This window comes from Choloepus didactylus, chromosome 9 (assembly GCF_015220235.1).
Source record: "Choloepus didactylus isolate mChoDid1 chromosome 9, mChoDid1.pri, whole genome shotgun sequence".
Lineage (NCBI taxonomy): Eukaryota > Metazoa > Chordata > Mammalia > Pilosa > Megalonychidae > Choloepus > Choloepus didactylus.
In genome coordinates, this window is record NC_051315.1 from 81,242,956 (window position 1) to 81,257,931 (window position 14,976).

Here is a 14,976-nt window from a genome sequence, read left to right on the forward strand (position 1 = left end):
CACCTCTTCAGCGAGGTGCCAGATACTCAGTAGCACCTTCCTAAAAACAGGTCTTTTAACCTCAGTATACCCATCCCTGGTGAGTCCTGAAATTTCCCCGTTATTTGCCTCCTGTCCTGCACCCAGTTTCTCTCTCCCAAGTCAAATGAGGACAGTCCGCCAAGGCTGGGCAAGAGACACTGAGATAACGCATTAATAGCGTTAGCATTGTGTCTGGGACATAATAAGCGCTCAATAAATGATGGCTCTTATTATTATTACAAACTCCAGATTAAACCGCGATCTCTCCTCCGCCCCGTCCCCAACCCCCCACCCCCACCCGCCATGCCCCAGCCGCGGTCCAGGCCTGCATCTTTTGCTCGGGTTCTCAGCCTTGAGCCGGTGGGGTATGTATGGGTGGAGGGAGGTGGGGGTAGGTCCTCGCCCGTCTGCTTTCCTCTTCCCAGAGCGCTTCCCCATCAGGGCTGGTCCCAAACGTCCCCCGGGACCGCGAGCAGGCGGGGAGACAGGGAGGAGGCGGCCGTCGCCGCATCCGCCGCCGCCGCCGCAGGAGGCGGAGCGCTGCACCTGGCGGCGGGTCCTCGCCACTCAAGCCCTGAAACGGGTCCAGCCGGCACAAGCGGCGGCGGCGACGGCGTCTGAGGGCCTGACCGGGAGAGGAGGAAGAAAAAAGGAGGTTGCGCCGGCGTGGGCGTCCAGCCTACCGCATTCCCTCGCCCCACCAGGCCCGCATCGCTTCGCCGCGCTGCGCCCCGCCTCTCCCGCTACAGCCCCGGAGGAGCGAACAACCCGCCTGAGATGGTGCGTGCCGCCCCGACAGCCGCCTCCTCGGCGCCCCGAGCCGCCGCCCCGCGCCCCGGGAAGGGGGCTCCCCGCGCCCAGCACAGCTGAGCGCCGCCGCCGCCCGCAGCAGGTGAGTCGCAGCCCGGGCCGCGGCCGGCGCGCTAGGAGAGAGGGCGCGCTCGGCGGGGGCGGCCCGACAGGCCCACCCCGGCCTCCTCCCGCGGGGGACGTGCCAGCCCCGGGAGCGGGGAGATCCCTCCGGCGCGCACAGCTGCTGTCGGAGGAAGGAGATTCAGGAAAGGGGCCCGGTAGAAGGGCGTGTGTGGGCGTCACCACTCCCTGCGCGGCTTCACTGCCGCTCTCTCCCCTAGGCTTCTGCGTCTGTTGTCATCTTTGTGGGTGCTGGGGGAGGCTGCAGGCGGCTCCCCCAGGGCGCCCGGCGCGGGCGGCACTTCCGCAAACGTAACTGGAGTCGGGAAAACAAAGGCGCTGCCCAGGGAGCCCTCGCCGGGCGCCGGCAGCTGCTGCCTGGGGTGGGAAGGGTGGGAAGGGTGGGCCCCAACGTGCAGGCCCTTCTTGGCCCAGCCCCACGCGCGCCTTGACATAAACATCCACGGAAAAAAGGGGGAGGCGAGAATGTCTTGTCTCCCCACGCTAGACAGACCCAATGACAAGGATATAGCCACTTGCGTGGCAAGAGGAGGAAATTGACACCGTCTGCCTTCCCAGGTGAATAAATACCAAACAGACCTTTCCACCAGCCTGCGGTCATCCTACGAGAAATCCCCCACCTCGCTCTTCTCCAACTTGATTTAAGACCTCCTGGAGTCCTTCTGAGATACTAATGGGGGGTGCTAGTCCTTCTGGGTCCTATTTAATTCCTTCACAGTCCCCGGTAAACTTAGGTAGGAAGGTGAAAAAATTCAAACCAAACTTTCTCCCTTATTTATGCCATCCCCACGAGGAGGGGCAGGTGGATTAACTGCCTTAAGGCCGGCACACAGTGCATCTTACCTCTCCCACACACATTTGCTACCACAAACACATCCTTTCATCCAAAAACTTTTAATAAGCACCTTACAGAGCTACTAGAGCAGATAAAGCCTTGCCTGTTAGCCATTGGAAAGAACCTTAAAGAGTTGAGGTTCTAATCCCAATTGGTCTAAATAGTTTTGCGTCCTGGGGCATGTCACATCTTCCTGAGCCCTAGTTTTCTCATACGTAAAAGGAGATAGTTGGGTAGTACCACTGCCAAGTTTCTTCCTAACAATTCTGAAAGTCCCAGGTTTGTGGAAATCTAACCTCTTCAATGTAGATGAATGTAAGGGGGTGGGGTTTGTGGACATACAGTTGGCCGACATTTAATAAAAGCATGCATCTTTGGTAGGTCCCTGCTATTGGCAGAACATTCTTTGCCAATAGCTAGCTAAGGTGTATACATCATTGATGGCCTTAAGTAAAAGGAGAAGATAGGAAGCCTCGTCTTTAGGTGGGAAGTATGACTTTTGCCACTTTAAGATGCTGATCATTAGCAACTATGGAGGATCTTTTCAGTTATTTAGTGGTAGTCATAGGGCTTTTGTTTACCACAAGTTTTAAATAAAATTTAGGATTGCTTAGGAGAAGGCTGAGACATTGCTAATGAGCCCTGTGCAAGACACCCTGAGGGAGTAGGAGGAGAGATCATATTTCAACAATGCATTCAACTACTAAGCATGTTTACGATAATTTATTTCTAAGGCACTTTCGGTGTTTATACAAATACGGGAAATATAAAAGCATGAAGGCAAACTAAGTCAGAAACCACAGCAAGGTTTCAGGTTTTGGGTCGTTTGGGATATTGGGTCCTCAAGTCCAACATCTAATTTCTGGATTATTGATATAAATAACGTATTTGGGGGGCACTTACTGTGTTCAAGCCACCATCTTAAATACTTAATTTCAAAATCTCTGTAAGGTACCTCCTTTTCCCCAGTTTTGTGGATGCTGAAAAGGGGACTCAGAAAGGTTAAACAACTTAAAACAAAACAAAACAAAACACATAATCAGTAAGAGTTGGAGTTAGATTTGCCCTTAGTCTCTGGCTGCACAGCCCAGGAAATTTCCACAGTATCTCTCCCTACTCAGGACCCATTGAGCCTCACCACCTTTACAGATACCTTCCTTTTTTTCTTGCCTTTGAAAATTAACTTCATTTCAATGTACTTATATTATAAATAACATTTATCTGTACATAACAAATTTATATATTTACAATGCATGCATATTAATACATGTTTACCCATTCGATCTCACCATTTTTAGACTGAAGATGGGTTTAAAATTAATATAACCAAAGATGTATTAACAGGTTTTTGTTTTACTCTCTTTTAATATTCAGTAAAGCTTGATTTAGCAATTCCTTGTAGGGCAGATGGATAAACGGAATAAATTTAAGTGTTTTTGCTAGGTGTTATGGCACATTGGCTTGGGAAAAATCAAGATATAGTAAGTGAAAGCAAGTTGCTGAAGAGATTTATATGCATATACTCTAAGCTGCATACAGGCACACATATACCTCTCATCTCCAAACTGTTAACAGTGGCTACCTTAAGGAAGTGGATGGTGTGGAGGGAAGAGGACACTTTAACTTTTTACCTTATAAAGTTATGTTTGGGCTTTTGCTTTTTAATTTTGCCACAAGCATGTGTTCTTTTATAATATAAACTAAAAAAGGAAAAATAGTAAGAATGTAATTATTTTATTAAAAAATTAAAAATTAAGTATGAATAAACTCTAATGTTAGGAAAGTGAAATGAGATTCAGGGAGATCAAAGAGAAACATAGTGTTCTGGGAATTGCAGGTGTGGGGGCAAAAGATAAAGAGCTTTAGATGACTGATTTTTGCCGTTTCTAATAACATCTACAACTTGTTCTTCAGTACCCTGATTTCCCTACTCAATAAGAATGCCTCAGTGCACACCCCAATGTCTCTGCTAGACTAAGGGGATAAGAATTTCTTTCCTTCTTTCACCACTTTTCTAGTGGTGGCTGTCTGTGGAAGCATGATTTTTCTCTACTTAGAAGGTAGGAGTAGGCGAAATCAATTTACCTGCTGTGTCATCTCATGAAATTATAGCATTATGGATGACTGCAGGGATAATTATTTTTAGTAACATAATTTCAGGAGCAGCAATTTTTCATCAAGTTAATCCAGTGTAATCCATATATATTTATTCTATACAATCCCATAATTCTGCCCAGTTCTGTAAAATTAACAAGTCACTGTTTATAATCTTTAAAAATTAATACATTTCCATGCTCAGACTTAGAAATCCAGAGCCAAATACATTCAGACTTTTTAGAATCAAGAAAAGAAAGCACATGCTTCTTGTGTTTTATCCATGAAGGAAATCTGAATAAACTTGGTCCACTATAAATGCAGGTAGGTAATGCTGAGAAACAGATAACTAAACTTATTTTATTTCATTGAAGATTCTAGTTATGTTTTAGGCAGTAAGAAATCTCAAACCTTTGATTTAGAAAGTTCTGTTTGTTCAACAGGTTCTCCTTAAACAGAGAAATCAAGTTCAAAATCCTACCTTCATACAAGTCAGTCGTGGTAAAACTTTGTTCCTCACTGCAAAACCAACTTGACATTTCACAGGACACAGCATTTTGTATTCCTGGGAAAAGCAAACATATACATCCAATGTGAAACTTGTGTGGGGCAATTAGAACACCTTAATGCCTCTGTCAAGAATGTTCCATTTGGGTTTATGATTCCTCCATTATCAATTGTCCAACATTTGCTGTCTGTGCCATTTGCTATACTTCACTGGTATTGAGGTGGGGGGCAGGGTAGGGAGTGATGAGAGGAACCTGTATCAGCCTGATTTGTTGTCCTAAATTCTGAATGGCATATTGTCCAGTACTTAGCCCCTTTGTTGAATTTCAGTAACATTTGCTCTGTAGCTGATTTTATTTCTACATATTTAGAAGATGTTTATTTACTGTTTTGTATAATGGGATTGTCTCAATGAAGTTGGCTAGGCAACTTTTGGAACTCTGAGAATCATTAGCTAAAACAAGTGACATTTGATGTACTGGTGCAGAGGCCAAAACCAGAAAACCAAACCAAACCAACACAAATAAAAAAAAACAGTGTAGAACCTAAATATTGAGAATATATATTAATATGTGTCTGCTGTAGATATTGCAACTCTAGATGCTAGTTTGTGGCTCTAAAGAGCACACATGCACACACACATGCCCATCCTTGCACAAACCCCCAGTCCTACCTCAGCACCAATAAAACATACCTCCAAGCATTGTGTGGATTAAATGTAGCCTCTATCTGTCTTGGTCAAGCATAATGTAATTGTAGCTGCATCATGGATATGCTGATGATTTTGTTGCAGGTATGTTAAGGCTTGGGAATGTGAAGGAGAACTTTGTATTACATTGGGACCTGGTGGTCTTGCTGTATATTAGGACAGGAGAGGTGTATTTTAGGATGGGAGAGAATGAGGCAAAAATGGGAAGAAATTAAGGCTTTTAGAAAAACGAAAATCAAGAAGTAGGAAAGAGGATTGAATTAAAGGGGCAGAGACATCTTTCTTTAACGTTTGTTCGGCGTGTATTTAAAGAATGGGAGACAAATTCAGGGAATATTCTGCAAGCAGAAAACAGTAAAGTCCAACTTTGAATGACTCTGAGGAAACGTTCTGATCTGAGAGTGAGCGTGGGACTTGGCGCGGAGTGTGTGTGAGGAGGAAGGGAAGGCCCGGAGACACCAGTGAGTCAGCAGTGGCCAAAGGGAACTCTGGTGTGGCTTTGCGGAGGATAAAAAGGAGAACTAGAAAGGGGAATTGGTGCTGCCTTAACATGTCTGATTTGTGTGTTAATTGTGCCAAGGGAAAGTGAGAAATAAGACAGGACTGGTAATCGCCTACCTGTGTGGTTAAGTAGAGAGACGGCCACTCCCCAGTCGGGTGACCTCCGCTGACCACGTGGCTGGCTGAGTGTGTGCGCAGGCGCAGAGAGATGTGTCCAGCAGAGCCTAGGACTCCCAGAGGAACTCCAATCCCTGGGGCAGTGGCAGGAATGGATCCCTCTGAGCCACATGGGGAATTCTCCTCTCATAAATGCTCTGGGCCTCGTAAAGTCAAGGTTGAGGTAGAACAGCCTAGGCAAACAAGACCTCTCTAGTACAAAGAGCAAAGCAGGAAGCCCCCAAAACAATGAACGATTAAAGCAGAACCACACAGAGAGAGACTTGCAGGTATCTATGACTTTTAAAGAAATGCACTGATGAACACAAGCTGATCCAGCATAGGCAAGCTTCTCTAGCTATCATGGAGCGTCTTAATTCTGTTTCGAAATAATTTCTTTGGAATTGCATTTAATTAATGAACAAATATGCCCAAATTCACCTTCTTGAAGGTGTTTAAATAAAAGACTCTATTGTTTTAGTTTCAAAGGGTAAAAATGATACACATTTAATTTTATTTTCTATATAATGCGGTTCCCTTTAATTTGAAAGTCTAGTATCTTGTAAGAGTGTCTCCAAGCCCTTGTAACAGTCTCTTCCAAGGAAGCACTAGGCATTAGGTGGATAGACTTCAATTAGGCAGCTCCATATCAAGCTTCAGGAACTCCAGGATCAGGGTCACTTAAATGCCAAATATTTTTAAATAATGCTTTTTAAAAATGTATATTATTAAAGCGATAAATGCTTATTGAGGAAAAATCCAGCAAAGTATAAGAAAAAAACAAAGTAAATCATAATTTTACCACTCAGAGAAAGCCCTAGTAACATTTAGTATATTTTTCTCCAAGATTTTTCTAAAATATGTGTCATATAAAGTACAGCATATCAATTTACAAATAAAAACTCTCGTTTCACATAGAGGCTTGTGTTTTGCCTTTTTCACTTAATGTGATGCATAGATTGTGAGCATTTCCCCATTTAATTAAGTTCTATTTTTCCTTCATATAGATATGAAACTCTGTTTTTCTCTTGTATATCCAAACCATAATTTACTTAATTGCTGCCAGTGGTGATCACTTCCTTGATTTATAGTTTAGATTATTATGAAAACTGGCTGTAATAGATAGCCTTACACTTATCTATTTGCCTTCTAGAAGGTTTATACTACTCTCAGCATGTGAGTGTGCCTGTCAATTCTCATTTTCACCAGCATTGAATTTTATTTTTATAATGTATAGGAATGGCATGTAATTAAAGTATCTTTTTTGAGTAATGGGCTAGGTAAAAAAATCTTTTTCTGAAAGAAGTCGTACCATTAGAATTGATAGTCTATGGTAACTCAATTTATCAGAGCCATGACAGCCTAAGAAATAAGTAAAACAAATTTTACACTACATCTGCAGTCTAGATACTGTTCTAGAATGTAAGGATATAAATTATTGTTTTAAACTTTAGTGCATTTAAGGGTTATAATTTAAAATCAAATTAGTAAAAATTATTGATGGTAGCTACATGAATAAAGAAAAACCCAATGTTATGATATTAATACCTGAAATTGTGTTTTTATTCCTCATTGCAATTCTTATTTTTCCACAGTCTGATTTTCCTGTGTTCATAATATTTTTAGATCTTGGATCCATGTCCTATATTCATTGTATTTACCTAAGCCAGTCCTTCTTTGAAAGGATTTTGAAGGGAAAAAAAAAAGACTACGTGTGTATAAAACACAGATTCACATAACTAAGTTGAAAAACAAACCAAAACATAAACCCAAAAAACTTTTAAATTGAATTTGTAATTTATATTTTACTAATATGCACTCTCTAGAAATTTCTTTTTAAAATATAGCAAGCAATAATTTATTGAGGAAGATCTTTCTGTAAAACCTAAGTTATGTAACTGCTTTCAATGTCAACTTTCAACAGCAACATTAAAAAAAATCCACTGTTTTATGTTGTGAAGAGATAAATCTGAGATTTTTATGTTAGTTTCTTGACAAAGACACATTTATTTTTTCATTAAAATGGTAAATAATTTGAAAATAAACGCAGTTTCCAAATGCTAAGTGTTAACTCCTTGCTGTGGCTCCCAGTTTTGCTGTGGCCTGTGTTGGTGCTGACCGGGTTTTTTCCTTCCCTTTTGCTCTTCTCTCCTAACCCTTTACTGATCCTATAGTAATTCTAAGGCACCACTTCAATGTTAAATAGATTTCCCAGGCTCCCACATGATTGTATTTGCCCTTTTAGGGTCTCCTAAGCTAAGAAAATGCATAATGATAGAAAGCTAATAAGAGTTCTAATAAATTATCATTTATTAGAGAAATAAATGTATGATGATAGCACTAATATACATTTGAAAATGAGTAGAACATATATGTGTGACATATTATTTGTTTAGGGCTTTCAAAGACCCCTGGCAATAACTTCCCCAGATTGGAGCCCTTGCCCTGGAGGAAGCTGGCATCTGGTCACCCCAGGTCCCATCCTCTCTGCTGTGGCTCAGGCCAGAGCGCAGTGAATAGGGCTCTGACACTCTGGGTGGGGCTGCCTTGGTGAGATATGTTGCTGGCATACCAGATTGAAAAGTAGAATTTCCTCTTAAAAATTATTCACTCTGTGACCTTTAGGTTCTTTTAGAACTCTTTGTTCAGTAATTTGAAGCATTCTGGGTTAAATGGGCTAAGCGCTGGACTGGATATCTACCACTATTTGTAATATTATTCCAATGGGGAAATGGTTTCCAAGCTTCAGGAATTGAAGTACATTGCATGTTGGAAACCTGGCCTGTTCATCAGTTTGGTTATCTTAAACAAACAGTTTCATTGCTCCTTCTTGCTGTTGGTGTTCGTTTAGTGAGAGATGACTGTGCATTGGTTCCGTTTTCACAAAGCTGCTGTGACTCCCCCACCCCCACCCCCAAATCGCTACATTGTATTCCTTCTTGACAAATAAATGCGGGGTATCAGCAGCAAATTAAATTAATTTCACTACCTATCTTGAGCATCTATTTAATTTTTGAGTTGGAGAAACTTGCCAGATGAAAATGTCTTTTTGCTTTGCTTTGATTTTTTTCATGCTGTAATACGAACTGTTACTTGTTCCTCTTGCCAGGCTTGTTTTAAGACAGGAAGTTTATTTGAGAGGTAGAAGGAAAATAAAGTTCTGGGGCCTGCCTCAAATTTATATTATAAGCTGTATTGGCCCAATATTTAATTCAAAACCTAAAGCAAATAAATAGGAACCAGCTTTTGTTATGGCTGAATAAGTCCAAAGGAACTTGAATTATAAAATGTTACTGACATTTAATTGTTTCTTTCCGCAAAGTGAAAGCAAAAATCCATTTGGCTTTTATTACTGAAACCACCTTTATGGTTAAAGGCTACCCACCTACCCCAACAGGACACTTTTAAGCGAGGAAAATAATTAGTTCCTTTTACCCTTTTTTCAAGTTGAAGGGAAGTATGTGAGAGAGGATTTCACTCCTTACTATGTCACAAATATAATTAAAATGTTCCTGCAGGGGACTATATTTTAAATGAATAATGTTTTCAGGTCTCAAAATAGTTATCATTCTAGTCTATAATTCGACAAAGTATTCTCAAGTGAGTTGAGTGCAGTCCCTCCCATCCTGAGCTGTTAGTCTCTGGACATGGACGTGAACATGAGTATAAATTCACGAGCACTGATGGATAAAATGCTACCCTTGATTCAGTGGTGAATGTACTAAAGAATTCGAGTACACACTGACTTGGGAAGAATAGTTTTGAAATAATAGCAAAATAAGGTCTTAAGAAGTATTAGGAATAAGATTACCAACAACAAGATGCTAATATGTTGCTTTTGAGTTTACACAACACTTTTTCATACATGACTTCATTTAAGCCTTACAACCCTTCTCTGAATTAGTTGACTTGGCTTTGTATTTTTATCCCAACTTTACAGATGAGGTAATGGCAACTCAGAGAAGCATTGATTTGTCCAAGTCAGGAGAAGAACTGGAACCCCTCTCTGCTGTACTCCCTAAACTTAATCTCTGATCAGATTAAACTTCAATAAAATCTCATAGGTCGGTCACCAGGTACTTGGCAAAATAACCAGTATTTATTGAGATTTTACAAGAGTAAAGGACAATATACTAAGTACTAGATTCCTCTGTCAAGGAGTTTATAATCTAGTTGGGCATACTGGAAATATCTATAAAAAGATGGCTGTAAAGTGACTCATACATCATGTAAGAGCTCAGGTGTGAGAGCAACCTAGAGAAAAAAAGGAAGAGTCAAGAAAATGCTGTAAGTTTATTCTATTTTCAGATGTTTTGAAAGGTTGCGTTAGATTCATAAAGTACTGTTTGTTCTAAAATTACACCATTGTAGGACATTAATACTTGCAATTAGTGTCAAGAGCAGGAAACTAAAACACAAGTTCAAATATTAGAAAATCCTTAGTAGGGGTTGTAGTAGCAAAACCCTGCCAGTCTATTTTCCATACTGTAATGATCTTTGTAAAATACAGATATGGCCTTCCCACTCTCCTGCATGATTCCCCATTGCTCTCAAAATAAATAATACCCTCTGTTCTCATCCCATATCTGTCTTCCACTGTCTCATTCTGCTCCACCTGGTCTTTTGTCTGTTCCTCAAAAATTCAACAAACTTGTTTTGTCCTCAAAGTGTCTACACAGTGTTGCATCTCCTTGGAATGTTCTTCTCCCAGATCTTCTCATGGCTGACTTCTTATTTCACTGCCAGCTCAGCTATAACCTTCTCAGAGAGGCTTTCTCTCCTCAGTCAGCATTAACGTATCATGTGTCCCCACATTCATGCTCTCGCATTAGCTTGACATGTTTTTTCCATACCATTATTCTTACTGAAAAGCAAGCAAGCCTACAAGTTCTTAGTGTCAGGCACTGTGCTAAGAGCTAAACACACATTATGTTTTTTTAATTCTCACAGCTACCCTGAAGGGAAAGTGTTATGATGTTCCTCATTTTGTAGATGAGAAGACAGAAGCTTAGAGAAGTTACTAGCTTTCCCAGGGTCAGAAAGCTAGTCATCGACAGAGCTAGGATTCACAGCTCTGCCAGTCTCTCGTGTCCACTCTTCAGGAACCCCCTGTGTTGTGTAAAGGCCCTTCGTGATCAGGCCTCCACCTGCTCCTCTTCTGGGTTGCCCTTACTCTGCTTCAAGATTTCCCTGAGGCCCCACCCTAGGGGCCCCTGGTCACCTGTGCTTGTTCATGCCTTAACATTTAGGACTCTATGTGACAAAGGCCGCCTTACCCCTGTCTCTCTTGCCACTGGACCTGACGACAGGGGCTATGTCTCCTTCACCATTGTGAACCGTTGATCACCAGGCGTGCATCCTATTGAGTGGTTGGTGCTAAACATGTATTTGTTAGAAAAAAATAAATCAATGTCTTTTTATTTTCAATATAACTCCTTAACATAGTGCTTTGTGTTCTATCGTCCCTTGGCCTGAAATTCAAGGCTCTCCATCATCTGGTGCTGTCTGGTAGCGTCATAGGCCTCCCAACCCCAGTATAAACCTTTCAAGGTTTATTTTCCTCCTCTTGGAATAGTTGTCTTACTTATCTCTTCCAAGGCAAATCCTACCCATCTTCCAAAGTTTAATTCAAGTCCCTTGTTCTCCGAAGTGCCCCTATTCTTTTAACGCTTTTTGGCAAGTATCCATGCAGTTCTATGTGGCTTCTTCTCTTTATCATTTTTTGACTTATTTAAATCTTGCACATTATTTAACATTCCCTTGTGTTTTAGGCTTATCTGGTCAATTACAAAGCAAATCTTTGTGGCCCGATGACCACATTTTTGGTCTCCCCATGTAGAAGCTGCATCAAGAGGCAGTATCTGCTGAGAGTCAGCCTCTGATGCCAGATGTCTGGGTTTGAATCCCAGCTCTGCTACTTAATACCTGTGTGACCCTGAGGTGATTATTTACCTTCTCTGTGCCTCAGTTTCCTCCTCTGTCGACTGGAAAAAGTAATCATACCCATTCCGGAGAACTGTTGTGAGGGTTAAATGAGTTAATTCACATTAAACCCATAGCAAATATTACTTAAGTATTGTGTTGTAGTTAGTGATAATGATAATGATTATATATCCCACTGAACCCCTATTAAAATACAAATATTTTGCCAAGATGAGGCAACCATAGGGTATGTATTAACCTCTTGTATGGATTGGTTTGTTACCCAGCAGACAAGTTTCCCTGGAAGCCTGAACAAGGTCCACCAAAAATGTCCCATATGGCAGATTCTGAGAGGAGTTTCAATACAAGTGGAATGCTGTTGGCAGCACCTGTGGGGTGCGAGGTACTGAGTGCCTGAAGGATTCAAGATGGAAACAGAAAAATCAACTGGGCTAGCAGAACTAGGACCAATTTTAACTCTTTCATGATTTACCTTCGCCGCAGCCATAAAGAAACCATGTCAGGTAGAGAAACTAAGATGGCGGCTAGATGAGACAGGGCAAAAAACACCTCGTGAAAAACACTAGCTAAAAACCAGAAGTGACCCAGAATACCGGTTACAGCGATGCGCCAGCTGGATGAGTTCTGCTAGTATCACAGGGGCCGTATACTTGGTGAAATCAGGAGTCTGCATTCTTAAACGAGTGAGTAAGCTGGCTGGAAGTCCTGCAGCCACGTGGTGTTGTGGGGAAGTCAGGGCTTGGCATTTGGAGACCGACTGGCTCTTTAAAAAAAAAAAAAGGGAAAAACCCAGGAGCGGCTGCAGTTGTGGGAGTGGGAACCACGCAGTAAAACACAGCAAGAGGGGGCTGGGCCAGCCTCTCGGTGTCTGGCCTGGAGGATAGTCTGCTGCAGATACCCTCGGGGCTGGGGGAATGGAGGGGAGAGCCGGAAGCTGAAAGAAACCCCGTGGCTCACAGCTGACTCCCCAGAGGGCTGGATAAACTCCTGCCCGGGGCCGTGCCCACAGCCCAGAGCCCCACCGGTTGTCCCGGAGCTGGGAAGGAGGAACTGTGCAAGGAGGAGGGGGTTGAGACACCCCGTTCGGCCATTTTTGCTTCAGGCTGAGAGCGCCGCTGCACGGCCCAGCGGCCTGGGGCTTCCCTTGAGGGACGGCGCACACTGGTGATGTAGCATGGCATTCCCTTGGCTGAGCTCCTGGAGGATTGCAGCTGGGAGGGGGGACCCACTCGGAGAACCCAGGGACGCTACGCCAAGTCCAGTGGTTTGTGGGACAGCGAGACAGAGGGTCTGGGGCTGAACTGAAATGAAGGTTTAGACTCTTGCAGCGGCCTTGAATCTCTGGGAACCTGGGGGATTTGAATATTAAAGCTGCCCTTCCTTTCTGGCCATCCGTACACATGCCCCACATCCAGGGCAGACGGCTCCAGCAACACACCCAAACTGAGTCCTCCAACTGAACCCCACAAGAATCATTTCCCCACACACTGCTGGAACAAGGTTGAGAAGTGACTTGAGGGGTATAGGTGACTTGCAGACGCCATCTGCTGGTTGGTTAGAGAAAGTGTACGTCACCAAACTGTGTTTCTGAAAAATTAGATCGATATCCCTTTTTTTTTTTTTTTACAACTTGAAAGAACCCTATCAAGCAAAACAAATGCCAAGAGGCCAAAAACAACAGAAAATCTTAATGCATATGATAAAACCAGATGATATGGAGAATTCAACTCCAAACACACAATTCAAGATATCGGAAGAGACTCAGTACTTGGCAGAATTAATCAAAGAACTACAATCAAGGAATGAAAACATGGCAAAGGATTTAAAGGACATCAAGAAGACCATGGCCCAGGATATAAGCGACATAAAGAAGGCCCTAGAAGAGCATAAAGAAGACATTGCAAGAGTAAATAAAAAACAGAAGATCTTATGGAAATAAAAGAAACTGTTGGCCAAATTAAACAGACTCTGGGTATTCACAATACAAGATTAGAGGAAGTTGAACAACGTCTCAGTGTCCTAGAAGTCCACAGAACAGAAAATGAAAGAAGAAAAGAAAGAATGGAGAAAAAAACCGAAAAAATTGAAATGGATCTCAGGGATACGATAGATGAAATAAAATGTCCAAACTTAAGACTCATTGGTATCCCAGAAGGGGAAGAGAAGGGTAAAGGTCTAGAAAGAATATTCAAAGAAATTGTTGGGGAAAACTTCCCCAACCTTCTACACAATATAAATACACAAAGCATAAATGCCCAGCGAACTCCAAATAGAATAAATCCAAGTAAACCCACTCTGAGACATATTCTGATCAGACTCTCAAATACTGAAGAGAAGGAGCAAGTTCTGAAAGCAGCAAGAGAAAAGCAATTCACCACATTCAAAGGAAACATAAGACTAAGTTGTGACTACTCAGCGGCCACCATGGAAGCGAGAAGGCAGTGGCATGACATATTTAAAATTCTGAGAGAGAAAAATTTCCAACCAAGAATACTTTATCCAGCAAAACTCTCCTTCAAATTTGAGGGAGAGCTTAAATTTTTCACAGACAAACAAATGCTGAGAGACTTTGCCAATAAAAGACGTGCCCTACTTCAGATTCTAAAGGGAGCCCTACCAACAGAGAAACAAAGAAATGAGAAAGAGATACAGAGAATTTTAACAGACATATATAGTACCTTACATCCCAAATCACCAGGACACTCATTTTTCTCTAGTGATCATGGATCTTTCTCCAGAAGGGACCATAAGCTGGGACATAAAACAAGCCTCAATAAATTTAAAAAAAAAAAAAAATTTGAATATACTCAAAGCACATTTTCCAACCACAATGGAATACAAATAGAAGTCAATAATTTTTGAACTGTAACTCCACTATTTACTTCCTACATGATAAAAAATACACAAACTCTAATGACAAATCAGTGGTTTTGAACTCAATGTAACATATGTAATTTTAGACAACTATATAAAAAGGTGGGGGAATGGAGAAGTATAGAAACAGTTTATGTGTCCTATTGAAATGAAGGTGGAATCAAAGAAAAACAAGATTGTTATGGATTTAAGAGGTTAATTTTAAGCCCCACAGTAAACACAGATAAATTATTAGAGAATATAACCATAGAGATGAAAAGTAGAGTATGGGTTAAGAGAAATGGGGGAAGGGGCAATGGGGAGTTAAGAAATGAGTGTAGGGTTGCTGTTTGAGGTGAAGGGAAATTTCTAGTAATGGATGGTGGGAAAGAGCATTACAACATTCTAAATGTGATTAATCCCA

At 41.9% G+C, this 14,976-nt stretch overlaps 1 protein-coding gene across 2 annotated transcripts in view; it reads left to right on the forward strand.

The window, feature by feature from the left end:
- Positions 1-848: 848 nt before the first annotated feature.
- The window catches only part of MFSD6 (major facilitator superfamily domain containing 6), an 85,422-nt gene continuing 71,294 nt past the window's right edge, over positions 849-14,976 (forward strand). For both annotated transcript variants that reach the window (XM_037849231.1, XM_037849232.1), the window contains exon 1: positions 849-913. The gene's annotated coding sequence lies outside the window, so the exon portion shown is untranslated. The remainder of the gene's footprint in view (positions 914-14,976) is intronic.